Raw genomic sequence first — 14911 nt, 5'->3', positions numbered from 1 at the left:
GTTTCATGTTGGCAATTGTCTATTTTGCATGAAAGGAAAAATATGGTGCCTCTAGATTCTTGGGAAGGGTCATCTAATCTAAGAAATATAACTTGCATTCTTGAGTCCCTACCTATGTTAGAGGTCAGGTCAATTTAGCAGTCATGTGTATATATACCAATAATTGGCATACTCTTATGTTAGGTTCATCTCATGATTTGAGCCCTATCAATCTCTATGCATTCCCATTCACACATTTTCCATACATTTGTCATTTCACACTTCACTACCACATCCTCATTCACTATCAGTTTTATTATTTTAAAATAATAATTTGTGATTTTAAAAGATTGGGAGGTATTCAATTTGTTAAAACCACTCAAGGCATGATCCCAATCTCATTCATTATGATGTTTGAGGTCTTACATTTAACAAAACTTGATCCTTAGTGGACCTATTTAGAGTCATTCAACTTCAACAATAGACCAAAGGCCCAATAACTATGTACCATCTTTGCAAACACAACTAAACATGAATGAATGAATTGCTTATAAAAAATCAATTATTAAGAAAATAAAATTTAAAATATTAAAAATGTTTTGTTCCATTACACAAAAACACAATGCTTACAAATAAATAGACTGAAATTTTATTACTACTAAAATTTTTGGCACATAGAGCAACCATTGATCTATAAATTTAGATTAAAAAGGAAAGTATTACACATTCCACTATTATAAATCAATGTAATTTATTTCCATTTCTTAACCTTCTTTTTAGGGCATATTACTTTCTTCTTAGATGTGATGGCCTTCATAGTTGGCTTGGACTTTGATACCAACTTTTTTGGAGTGCAACCTTTTAGGCTTGCTAGCTAGTTACTTAAGCTTAATAATTAATGTCACATTATTGGGAATGGTTGTGGAAAGCTTCTCACCTTTAAAGAAGAAAGAGTAGTGATCTTCACCAAAGTTGTATTCTTCATGGCCTTTGGTTAAGAGTGATTAGTAGGAGGTTATTTAGGATTAGTGACAAAGACCATGGAATTTCCACATGGTTGGTAAGAGGTAATATGTAGGTAACTCTTTTTCTTAATCTCAAATAATATAATTTTTTAATTCAATTATAACTGCAACAATTAAGTCTATCTAAAATAAACAAGTGAAAATATGACAACTGAATGGCTACAGGAAATCTTAACATTAACATAAGATTCTAACTAAATAATTGTTAACTAAGTTCACAGCTGACAAACAGGAATTACTCTGTCTACTTTGGCTACAAGTACAGTCACAAGATCTAGTTCCAGTGGTTGCAGGAACAGTCAGTTGCTAGAACATCTACTGCAGCAAAAATGAAACTTAATCTAACAATCACACAGGAATACTCACCAAGTGGACCCCCTTGGATGAGTGTATCCAGACTTCAAAAATGATTCTATCTACTCAGAATAACATAGCTTTTATTCATTATTTTCAAAAGTCGATACAGTGCATAAAATAAGAGAAAATACTTCTAACTCTGGAAAACGTTGTCTAACCTCTGTGAAGAGGTGCAGATTTTTATTTATAAGAAAGTTATAACAAACTTTCAATTACTTAGATCATGCCCATGAAATTAGGCAGAAACATTTATTACTGCAAGGAGAAGAAGTTATTCCACAAAAAAACATGGAACTTTACTAAACCGCAGCCAAGAATATAGCATGGCGGTGGTTACTAGATTGATGATTGTTGGAGACAACCATAAAAGAATCTGGTATCGCCTTGATATTCCTTTGTCAATTCGCTTGCACACCATCTTCTCTATTGTTTTAAATGTTCAATCACCCCAAAATGTCTCCAACTGTTTGCATGACGTGATTCTCCATCTGGCTTAAAACAACCGCTTCTGTAACAATTTATTTACTCCTGCATTAAAGGTTAGAACATACAAGCATACATATATATCTATTTCCATTAATCACAACATTTATACATCCATGCATGATATTACCTATGATAATCTGCATAGCTATAGGAATATTAAGTCAAAACAATACAGGGTTCAGTGGGTTTGGCTATCATTCAAAATGCATATAATCAAAACTCGAATACATCATATGACTTAAACATTGTCCCAATATGCAATTTAAAACATAGGAAAAACTTATCAATCATAGAAATAAAAGAGCTAATATTTTAGCTCATTACCTTCTATATTTCAAATTTATTATTCCTATTATATCTGGACAAATGATTTGTATCTTGCCTTGAAGAAGTTCTCTTTAGTTGTGCAAGTCTCTCCTTTGTATCTTGCTTGAGCTAGTGCACCCTAGTCTGCAAGTTTGGAGAAATGAGCTCCCTAACCCATGGCCTAAATCACTAAAAATAGTAGTTATCTATATTGTGAGTTGAATCTCACCATGGTTTTTCCTAGTTCAGATTTTCCACATAGAAATCCTGGCGTTCTTGTGTGGATGCTTATGCAACTTCTGGCATTTACTTTCTTGCTTATATGTTGAATGGAGATTATGGTTTAAATGTTTTAATATGTTTAAGTTTTGGTATATGTTGATTCACCCCCCCTCTCAGAATTCGGTAGTGTTCAACATGGTTGACATGATGGGAATTACACACACACACATAGATAAATTCATCATGCGTATAGAATATTTCCTATCATGAATATGTTGTGCATTATATCTTTTAATTGGTTAAAATTGCATATTGTAATGCCCCACCAAGGAAGCCCAAGGATATGAGATAGAAATATATAAGAAACATGAATTTATAATTTTTTTAAACACTTTGGTTTATCATATGCATCTCAAAGAAGAAAAATAGCCCAAACCTTAAACTCATGACAACTTGTTAGCATGCGACAATGCACTAATGGAAGACTTAAACCATGAGATTTCTATTGAGAATATCTAAATGTATCTAAGAATATTAGACAATATTATTAAGGTGATTAGACTCACACAAGACCCTCCAAGAAGTTACAAGAATCTACTCCACAAACTTGACCTTCTCTTAGGTCCTAGGTACCATGGATGGGCTCTAACAAGCACCAACTCACACATGAATGCCAATAAGAATACTCTAACTCACTTGAAATATAATAAGGACACCTCAATGTTTATTTAAATACAACAATAGCTAACTAAAAACTTTGGTGAGGTCAAATTGACCCTTCAAAACTCTAAAAACCCTGTTAGACAACCTCACTAGACAAGGGGCACCCACAAAGGACCAAGATGTCCTATGAAGACACTTTCACACCTCGAGGACACTATCATGGTGCACCTTAGTCTTAAGGATGTATATTGGTCCTCAACTCACACATTTGTCCACTTTTTACATTGTAGTCCTTTGTTTACTTATTTTTTGCATTGTAGTCATCCAAACGTACTAGTGTCCAAGGCAGTGAGCGAACTAGAGACACAACATGGTCCCCCATACACCAAAAAAACATTGGTGTAGTCAAATTACGCTAATGATGCCCAAGGAAGGAGAAAACAATGAAAAGGTGTGGATATGAAGTGCCAAACATAGCTTCGGTCACTAGGTGACACCTATAAGCAAGGGTGAAGATCGAGTGGACCCTTATCACTTTCAATCCTCCCTAAACTTCTTGAAATAAACTCTAATAGACTTAGACAATAAATACAAATGGGGTTAGATAGGCTCACACATATGCCAAAAATGAATCATATATACCATACATTGCATAACACTCACAATACATGAATCACACATTTCATACATGATCATACAACAAAATCAAGATAATCATTTCATTACCAACTATGATGCAAACTATAAACAATGACCGCATTGGGTCGATCAATGAGCAACCTAATAGGTTGGACCAAATCCTCAACCTTTTGACAAAACAAAGAAAGAAGATGGACAACATAGAGAAAGAGGTTAGAGGAAATCAAGGAGAATAGGATCAAGAGAATGAAAACCAAGGAGATAATAATTCAGCTAGAATTGAAGAATTGGGTTAAGACCTTAAGAGGATTGCACTACCCAAATTTTAAGGAGACAAGCTTATTATAAGATCGATGGAGACAAGCTTATTCTAGTATGTTATAACCTATTTTTTTAGACTATTTTAGACTTGTGTTTGCCTAATTAGGATGAATCTAAAAGTAAAGACATAAAGAAAAATAGAAACAAAGAGAAATTTCTTAAATTGTTGAGTCTTATAATGATAAGAAAATTATTAAAAAAGGGAAGGAAGAAAAGATTCCTAAATGTTTTGACAAGATTTATAAGAATTCAAGGGAAAAAATTTCTTCTCATTGTAAATGATATTTAATATTTGTATTTGGAATGGCAAGGGTTTGGAATCCCTAGATATAAAATATTGTAAGGTCCTTTTGTAATTGCATGCTTTTTTATATATCTTCTAGAAAATAAAGTTGTTTGGTTTCAAATGGACTATGTGATGAATTTTTTCTAGAAAGTTTCTAGTGCCTTCTATAGTCATCATGAGAAGGGTAAAGGTGGTGTTGCTATTCTCATCAAACCAATTTGGATTGAATCTATTGTTCAATGGGTTATTTATCCTTGTAATAGGCTTATCTAGATTCTCCTAGAAGTAGACCAAGTATTTTAGTCTTTGTTCATTGTATGCCCCCAACGATTACAAAAAAAGGTGTGGGTTGTGGAATTGGGTGGCCTCCAATCTACAAAGAGTCCCTTAGTTTATTGTAAGAGATCTCAATATGTTGGAGTATAAAGAGGATAAGATTAGGGGTAAGGGTGTTTTTTCATTGAGATTATGTTTTGGTCTAGAATGAAAAGGTCTCTTTTTATTTATGGTCCTCTTGAAAATAAGGAGGCCAACAACAAGGATGTTTGGTTTATCTATTGCAATAATCAATCTCAAGCTAAAAGGATTTGTTGGAAACTTGAGTTGTGGTGTTGTGTTGTCATTAATGCCAGCCTATTTTGTGTTGTCATTGATGTCAACCTATCTTAACTTGTCATAAATGCTGAAATAAGGATGATATAGTGAAAGTTCCAATATGCAGGAAAGACTATTTATGTGTTTTGGTACTATTGAATTATATATGGGTTCCAGTATGATGATGAAGTAAGGATGATGTAATGAAAGTTCCAATATACAAGAAAGACTATTTATGTGTTTTGGTACTATTGAATTATCTAGTGCAAATGATGATGTATTTCTAAAAGGGTGGTATGGTAGAAGTCTCTATATGTAGGAAACAATATTTATGTAGGAAAGAGTTTTTAATGTCTCGGTGGAAGAATGTCTTTCATTCCTCTAGTTTTGTGAAGGTTGTGTGCTATGGTTCTGAATACAATGCTTATGTTCTATTCATATCACATTATTAGGTTTGCATATGCTCTATGGCTTAGTTGGCTGAGATAATTATTGATGTTTCTGATAGTAAGGTTGTTTGTCAGGAACATGTTCGAAAAAGGTCTACTAGTTTTCAAATAGGTAAATTCAAGTACTGCAGTTTGGAGGACATGTTCATATGGATTGTGATGTGTTCTAATTTAGTTTTTTCAAATGATGGTTTGACTAGAATGTGAAGTTATGATGGTCTATCTTCTGTGTTGTCAACTATTTTAGTTTTTGGCTAACTATGACATTGTATCCTACTTGGATGATATTCTTTTGGATCGGGTTTGCTTCATAGGAGGTGTATGGCTAATGTTTTGGGTCTCACCATGGTGTGTTATATTTGTATTGAGTTTCATGCATTAGAGAATGTGTTTTAGGCCAACTGGTTGACGTGCTTCATTATTCATCTACACGTTTCATTTAATATCAACCTTGGAGGATGTGCAAGTAGGTGCAATTCATTGGAACAATTTAGAAATGTTGTATTGCAATGCTTTTAACTCCTCTCTCTCTCTTAGAGTGGGCTACATTTGATAATTTAGGTCCCTAAATTTATGTAATAATTTATATTCTATCTGTTGCCAACCTAGTTAAGGTTTTTGATGATTAATCTTGTATATAAAGGAGTGTGGATGTATTAATTAGTGTGTGGAATGGGTGTGAATTGATATGTCAGAGGTTTGAAAGACCTACAAGTAGATATGATATTGGAGATTGTTTGAGAAATTGTTGTGAAGATCTTTGATGATGATATTCTTTGCATGACAGAGTTTAAAGATTGTGTTTTGAAAGAAGAAGAGTTTGTTATGGTATTGATTGCTTGACACAATGGTTCTAGATCAAGTTCATGATCATGAGATCTTGTTCATTCCAATTTAGCTATTTGTTTATCTATCAAGAGATGTGAATCTCATGGGAAAAAAAAATGTATCTTACCTTGAAACAATGAGTTTCAGTCTTGCAAGCCATTTGTACATCTTTCCCTAAGGTTTCGCGCCTTAGTTTTGCAAGTCCACTCAAGACAAAGGTGTTCCAAAGGCAACTTTGTAGCAAATTATATTTTCTCATATGTGTACGAGAATATGAGATTACATGTATGTGAATATGAGAATACGAGTACGAGGAAAACATTATGAGAATATTCTTTTAGGGTTAGGATTAATTTGTTAACTGTCTTTGTATGTTGCCCTAAAAATTGCATGTTATAAACGACTGGAATGTAAAAGGCATTGTAATGGTGTTGTACTGATTTAATGGATAATAAGAAAAGATTGGACGACTGTGTTCTGTGGATGTAGCCCATTTTGGGTGAACTGTGTTAAATCTCTATGTTATTTTGTGTTGTATTTTTCTTCATCTTTGTGTACTCCAATCTGCATATAATTGTTAATTTGTATTTGCTTTGGATCTGCTTAAACCCTAACAATTATTTCATTGAATACTTCTTATGAGGTTTGGGAAAAGTTTTGAGATATCTATGAAGGAAATGACAAAGTCAAATTATCAAAGAAGTTAATAGCCAAGCACAGCTATGAGAACTTAAAAATGGAAGAAGGAGAAGATATAACAAGCTATTTTTAGAAGGTTAATAGTGCAGTAAATGAAATCAAAGAACTTGGTGGCACCTTGACAAATGAAGACATAATCGAGAATATTATAATGTCTATACCAGAAAGCTACATTGATAAGATCAAAGATATTGAAGGAACTTATGGTTTGAAGAAGTTTACTAGGGAACAACTATATGGCACCTTGTCTGCATTTGAGATAAGGAAGTTTGGAAAAGACAAAGCTAAATCTGAATTTTCTTTTAAAACCTCTAAGGAAGATCCAGAAGATGAAAGTTCAAATGAGACAGAAGTGAACTTTGTAAGGAAACTGAAGAAATGCACCACCAAATATAAAGGTATGTTACCTCTTAGATGCTTTAGATGTGGGAAGATTGGTCAGATAGCTACTAGATGTCTGAAAAAAAGACCAAGACAAAAGTTTAGAGAAGGTAAAGAGAAGTTTAATAAGAAAGCCTACTATGTTAAAGATGATGCTAGTATTTTAGATGATGAATCAGACTATGAAGATGGTGATTGTTTGTTTTTGGTAGAAAAGGATGTACCTAAGATTGATATTCCTAAGACTGTTGCTACTACCTTACATGATAGGAGAGATAGAAATGAATGGTTGATTGATAATGGATGTTCAAATCATATGACTAGTGATAAAGGAAAATTTGTAAAACTTGAAAAGTATGATGGAGGTTTAGTTAGGTCCAGAGATGATCAAACAACACAGATTGTGGGAATTGGTTCTATTTCTTTTGATGGAAAACATAATACTGACAATTTTTACTATGTGAATGGTTTGCATCATAATCTCTTGAGTGTTGGGAAATGTGCGAAAAATGGTTACAATGTTGAGTCTTAGGATGGTGGTTGTGAGATCCAGAAGGGATCCAGAATTATGATTGCAGTAGGCAAAAATACCAGTGCAAACATGCATTTGCTACAAGGAGCTATGGGACATTGTTATCTCAGAACAATTATAGTTGGCTTTGGCATTGGATAATGTGTCATATCAACTTTGATATTTTGGTAAAGATCAATTTATCAAGTGTTGCGAGAGACTTACCGAGTTGATCGAATTGGATAACAATATTTGCAGAGAATGTCAAGTTGGAAAGAAGAAGAAGCGAACATACAAAGGAAAGGATCAGTCATCCACTGAATTGATGGACTTAGTGCACACAGATTTATGTGGTCCGACCAAAATAAGGATTATACAATGTGAGAAGTATTTCATGTTGTTGATTGATGATTATTCTAGAATGTCATGTGATTCATTTTTTAGAGAGAAGTCAAAAGAACTAGAAAAAATCAAGATATTTAAGGCTATATTTGAAAATGAAGTTGACAGAAAGATTAAGTGTTTGAGGTCTAAGAGAGGAGAAGAATTTAGTTCTAACGAGTTAAAAAATTTCTATGAGAAACATGGCATTAGAAGGTAATTGTTTTCCTCTACGACACCATACCAGAATGAACTATTGGAAAGGATGAATCAAACTATAAAAGAGGTAGCTAGAACAATGATCAAAGGAGTAGAACTACCAAAATTCTACTGGAGAGAAGCAATCCACACAACAGTTTATACTCAACAAAATTTTATACTGGAAAGGACATGGAAGGACATCATATGAGCTATGACATGGTAGAACTCTGATAGTGAAATATTTCAAGGTATTTGGAAGCAAGTCCTATATGTGGAGAGATCAAGGTAATCTTGGAAAATTTGACAGCAGAGCGGATGAAGGCATATTCCTAGGATATTCTACAAGGAGCAAGGCATACCCGTGTTACAACAAAAGGCTAAACAAGATTGTTGAAAGTGAAAACGTAAAGATTGATGAAGACATTTCTAAAGACTCTAACAAATTGGCAGGTTATGAATCTGATGAATCAATTGACAAAAAATGGGAAGAGAAAACCAAAGAGAGAGAAAAAGAAAAGGAAACTCGGGATGCTCTAGTATCTACATCTAAAACCCCAAGATATGTTTAGAAGAATCATTCAGTAGACCAGAGTATTGGAGATAAAAATAAAGGAATTATCACAAGAGAAAAGTAGCTCAAGAACAAGTTCTATTATATTTACTATTTGAGACTGAACCGAAATCAGTAGAAGAAGCTTGCAATGATCAAAATTGGATAAAGGAAATGAGAAGAGTTGGATCAAATTGAGAAGAATCGGACATGAGAATCAGTTCATAGACCAGAAGACAAGAATGTAATTGGAACAAAATGGGTATTCCTGAACAAGTTGGATGAGGATGGAAATGTTGTGAGAAATAAAGCAAGGTTGGTTTGCAAAGGTTAAACATAGGTTAAAGACATTGACTTTGAGGAGACATATGCACTTGTTGCTCGAATGGAGGCAATTAGGATGTTTTTGGATTTTGTAGATTTTAAAGATTTCAAGGTTTATCAAATGGATGTGAAGTCAACATTTTTCAATAGAGAACTGAAAGAAGAAGTCTACATTGTTCACAACTAGAAGGATTTTTATTTTTTTTAAATAAAGGGGTAAAAAAATTATTAATAATCATAAACAAGCCTTACAAAAGAAACCCAAAGCCCCCAGTCTTCAGGAGAGAACTACAAGCAAATAAAGTAATCAACTAGCTTCATAACTATCCATTTCCTTAGCAAAGATCCTATGCAAATCCTAATAGTAATTAGGGGAAAGATGCCCCCAACCCTCAACTTTCCAATCATCACCATGTTCCGAAGCCCACTTAGCCAAACAATAAGCTGCTCTATTCCACTCACAAGGAATGTGGATGAAGGACACCATCTATCATAGCACTAATCTTCAAAATCTGATGAACAAACCCTGCCAGCTGCCAATTAATCCCACTCAACTTTTGTTCACTCAACAGATTAAAAATAATTTGTGAATCCGATTTGCAGATAACCATACGCCACCCCAAGTCATATGCACGCTCTAGGGCATAGAGAATTGATAATCCCTCCATAAAATTATTAGTCTGCTTCCCTTTATGCACTGAAAAGAAGAAAACCACAATCCCCAGACGGTCCCTACTAGCACCTCCAATCCCAACAAGACCCAGATTACCATGAGAGGAGCCATCTGTGTTGATCTTTATGAAATCATCCTGACGGGGCAACCATCTTCCCACCCTTTTAACCTTCTTCATAGCATGCTACCTCTTCTGACATAAGCGGAAACAAGAGACAACTCCTGCAAACCCAACCTACTCACAATTTCAGCCTCTCCTCTATCCAGAGGAAAATTCACCTCACATTTAGCTTCCACCATCTCCTGAATCATTCCAATTATTCTATACCACACTTGTTGAACTATCAGCTTGACTTCCCAAAAGATCCTCTTATTCCTCTCTAGCCAGATCTGCCAAAGTATGAAAATGGGCCCAATGTGCCAAACAATCTAGAGAAAAGAGGACAAAGTAGGAGGCCTACCCATACTGCTCCAAAACTCCACCAGAGAATCCACATGAACACAAGGGTGTTTCCACACCCCCACCAGTAATGCTAGATCTGCATCAAGAAGGGGCATCTGAAGAACAAGTGTGAAGAATCATCCTCCCCATTACCACACAAAACATAGATGGAGGGACCATGGAACCCACGCTTGTGAATATTGTCCCAGGTCAAACATCTATTCAAAGCCAAATTACAAGCAAAGTAGTTACACTTTGGCCAAGAGAATTTCTTCCAGACATATTTCCACCAATGGACTTCCCTCCCCTCCAATCTATAGGACAACAACTCTTGGTATCCACTAGCAACGTAAAAACGCCCTTAGGATTTGGGGACCAAGAAAGTCTATCCCTATCCTTGAGGGAACTATAGTGTCTACTAGCCAAAATGTCATGAAGCTCAGTGCAATCTTCCTCCATACCAACAACCGGACATTCATTAGGCACCTTCCACCGTACCATCTCCAATTGTCCACGCCTATAAACTGATGTAAAATCGCTCACTCTAGGCCACCCTGCCTCAAGGAACCTTTGGCAAAGATTCACTAGATTAGGAATCTGATTAATAATGGGAGGGTAACCATCCCAAGAATCAGACCAAAAAAGTGCCTCCTCCCCCCTCTTACAGATCCAAAAAGTCCTTCCTTTATTAGTGCAACCCCTTTCTTAAGAGTACTCCAAATCATAGAGCCTTTTCCCTCAAGCAGATATCTTGGGATTTCCTCCTTCAGAATCCTTTGCATATACTTGTAAGATAAAATCCTAGCCCAACCTCGATCTTATTCTACACACCACCTCCTGTACAATGTTTCCGCTAAAGCCACCCCAAAAAGAGTAGTCTGCCTTAAGCCAAGCCCACCCAACTGTTTCGGGCTATAGACCAAGTCCCACTTGACAAGACACCATTTAGAGGAGGACAAGTTGCCTACCCATAAAAATTGCCTTGCCAAAGAATCCAATTCCTTCACAAACCACCTTGGGGCCACTTGGAGCATACACCTATAAATCGGGAGAGCATGAATCACCGACTGGATTAGTTGAACCTGCCCAACAAAGGATAACCATCTATGTGTCCAATGTTAAACCTTCATGTGAAATTTGTCCAGAATACCCTGCCAAGAGTCCATGGGAGGATTACTAGCAAAGATAGGAATACCCGGGTAAGTCAAGGGAAGAGAGCCAACCTGGAATCTCAAGATATGAGAAAATCCTCAACTAAATAGTTCCAGGTGTGTTGAAGAAGAAGATGGAAGATTTATCCTCATTGATCAACTGGCCAGAAGCAGTAAGCTAGACATCTAAGATTTTATGTAAATTTATAGCTTCTCTGATCCTAGCCAGTCCCATCAGGACCGTATCATCCACAAACTGCAAATGAGACTGAGGAGATATATCATTACCACATCTCCAACCATGAATAATACCCATCCCCACATTATACTTAATCAGTCTCCCCAGTCCCTCAGCGAGAAGAATAAATAAGTATGGGGAAAGAGGGTCCCCCTGACGAAGGCCCCTGGGCAAGCCAAACAAATCAGTATGATCTCCATTAATTAGCATAGAGAATGAGGTAGAGGAAACACAACTCATTACCCATTGGATCCATTCAGCAACAAAACCAAATTCCCTAAGAATATCTTGGAGGAAGGACCATCAAACTCTATCATAAGCCTTTGCCATATCCATCTTGATAAACATAGCTTTTTCTTTTGAAGCTGCCATAGAATGAATGGTCTCAGTAGCAATGACCACTCCATCCAAAATTTGATGCCCCTCCACAAAACCACTCTACTCCTTAGAAATGAGACACCCAAGCCATTTCTTCAGCCTTTCCACTATCAACTTAGAAATAATCTTATAAATCACATTATAGAGAGATATAGGGCGGAATTGGCCTAATCAATCAACCCCATCACACTTGGGGATGAGAGCAATGGAAAACGTATTCAAAGCCCAAAGCATCTATTTATTTCTCTCGGACTCTTGGACCACCTCTAATAAGTCCAACTTGATAATATTCTAGAATTTTTGATAGAATTTAATTGGAAACCTATCCAGTCCAGGGCTTTCTCCTTCTTCATATGGAACACAATCCTCTCTAGTTCGTCCAACAAAATAGGTCCCATAAGCTGCTCATTCATAGTAACTAGAGAAGGAATACATGAAAGAACCTGAGTTTCCTCATTAGATTCCCCCTGAGAATCCTCACTAAAAAGGGATTGGAAATACTGCATAGACTCCCTAGAAATCTCCTGCAAGGATAAACACTGCTCACCTCTATCATTAACAAGAATTGGGATGGAATTACCATGTTTTCTTGCTTTCACTGAATTGAAGAAGAACAAAGTATTCTTATCCCCAGCTTGTAGCCAATCAATCCAAGCTCTCTGTTTCCAATAGATTTCCTCCCTTAGCTCCCACTCTAAAACCTTAACTACCCTGTCTTCCTCCCTAAGCAAGGCTTCTGACATTCCATGCTCTCTTATCTCTCTGGTAATGCCATTCAACTCTAATGGAGCAGCTGCCTTAGCATGAAAAATATTACCAAAGCACTGACGATTCCACCATTTAAGCTCAAACTTAACAAATTGTAGCTGCTTGGCAAAAGAATACATAGCAGTGCAATAGGTTGGCCTCCCTCTCTTCCACCACTCCGCAACATGATCCTGCAAAGAAGAGTCTCACAGCCACATAACCTGGAATTTGAATGAAGGAGTGCGACCAAACCGAGCAGAAGAAGACACTAATTTAATGGGTCAGTGGTGTGATCCTTTCCAATCTAAAATCTCAGAGCATGTGGACCACCCCCCCACCAACCCAAAAACTAGAAACCAAAAAGCAATCCAGCCTCTCTGCAATCCAATATTTCCCTATCCTTCTATTGTTCCAAGTGAATAAACCATTATTGGACTTGATGTCAACAAGATTCAAGGCTGATATACTATCCCGAAGAATGATGGAAGAAGGCTCTAGCCACGTAACACCACCCTTCTTCTCACACAACTCTAAGATAGCATTGAAATCACCCGCCATAATCCACAGATGGAAAGGAAATAACCCACACATAAAAGTAATATGAGACCACAATTTCTGCTTACCCTGAAGATCAGTGGGGATATAGATATTAGTAAGCAAGATAAACTCCCTAGTCTCAAGACTAGAAGCAATCTCGGATAAGGATGATCTGGAAGAAACCCACCATATAGGATGAGTCCTCAAGGGGTTCCAAAGGGAAGCCACACCTCCAGAGGAGCCATATGCCCCAATACATTGACATTCACCTCTCCCGCACATATTTGGCACCAGACCAAACATACTTTTCATGGATAATTTAGTTTCCTGCAAGAAAATGACATCAAGTGAATGACTCTTAATCAATTCCTGAACAACTTTTTTTTCTAGGGCCACTGTTCAAGCCCCTAGCATTACATGATAGCACAATAATTTTAGGGGATTAGAAAAATGGGAATCTAGAGTCTTTATCGACCCTAACTCAACCAAATTCTCCCCCATCAATTTGATCTTATCTAAGTCCTTTATGCCAGCCTTCGATATCTTCTCCATAGTTCCTTTTTTAATGTCCTTCCGGAGAAGACCCAGATATAGAGAAATATTATTACTTTTAACCCCAGCAGAGTCCAATTTCTATACTACAAGAGAAGCATCCCCAACAACCATCTTTGCTTCAGCACTAGAGATGGGTCCCTCCTGAGCCACTACATGTTGATCTGTATCCATTTGTTGACCCTCAACCTCCTGTTGATCCTGGGTAGTATCTAAGTTCAAACCATCAGGTACCAAACTCGTTGCACTTTGATCTAAAAGAAACATCCCCAAATTCACCTCCTATTGGCTAAGATCATCCAAGGCTTCAAATTTGTTAAAGGTATCCTCCTCCTGTCTCTCCCACAAGGTCCTCTTTTGACCCCAGTTCCTATTCCTTGTCTTAACTGGGACAAAACCGTTAGCACCCACAACTTCACTAGACATGGAAGCTTTCCCTTTATCAGTCCCATCAAGGTTATGGGTGGGTTGTTGAGGCTCATTCTCCACCAATTTAGACCTAGGGCACTTGCGCTGAAAATGACCATACTCATGACATAGACGACATTGAAAGGGTAAAGTCTCATAATCAAGTTGTTGGACCCAAGAATAAGATCCCGCACACATATCTATAGCATCTGGAAAAAGGCTTACTAAGATCAATTTCAACACAGATACGAGAAAAAGTCATTACCTTTCTCCCCAAGGTTTGCATTGAAGATCCAACAGGCTTCCTAAGCAATGAAGCCAGCATTCACAACACATCCTCCTGACAACATTCTACCAGAAATCAAGGTAAATGAATCGACAATGAGACACTATTCAGGAGCTCCTCTGAAGGGTTAAATTCCACATACAAGGTTTGATGAACAACCCCACCCGGTTATCAAAATATGGGCCTCCCTTAAAGACCATGTTGCAATCATCCATACAATTAAAAGTAACCACAAAGTAATTGTTTGCCAACAACATAATATCCATTTCCCCTTCTAGCGTCCAAGTCCTCTGAGCC

Source organism: Cryptomeria japonica, chromosome 4 (assembly GCF_030272615.1).
Source record: "Cryptomeria japonica chromosome 4, Sugi_1.0, whole genome shotgun sequence".
In the NCBI taxonomy this organism is placed as follows: Eukaryota; Viridiplantae; Streptophyta; class Pinopsida; order Cupressales; family Cupressaceae; genus Cryptomeria; species Cryptomeria japonica.
The sequence above is the reverse complement of the archived record's forward strand: the minus strand, read 5'-3'. Positions refer to the sequence as shown.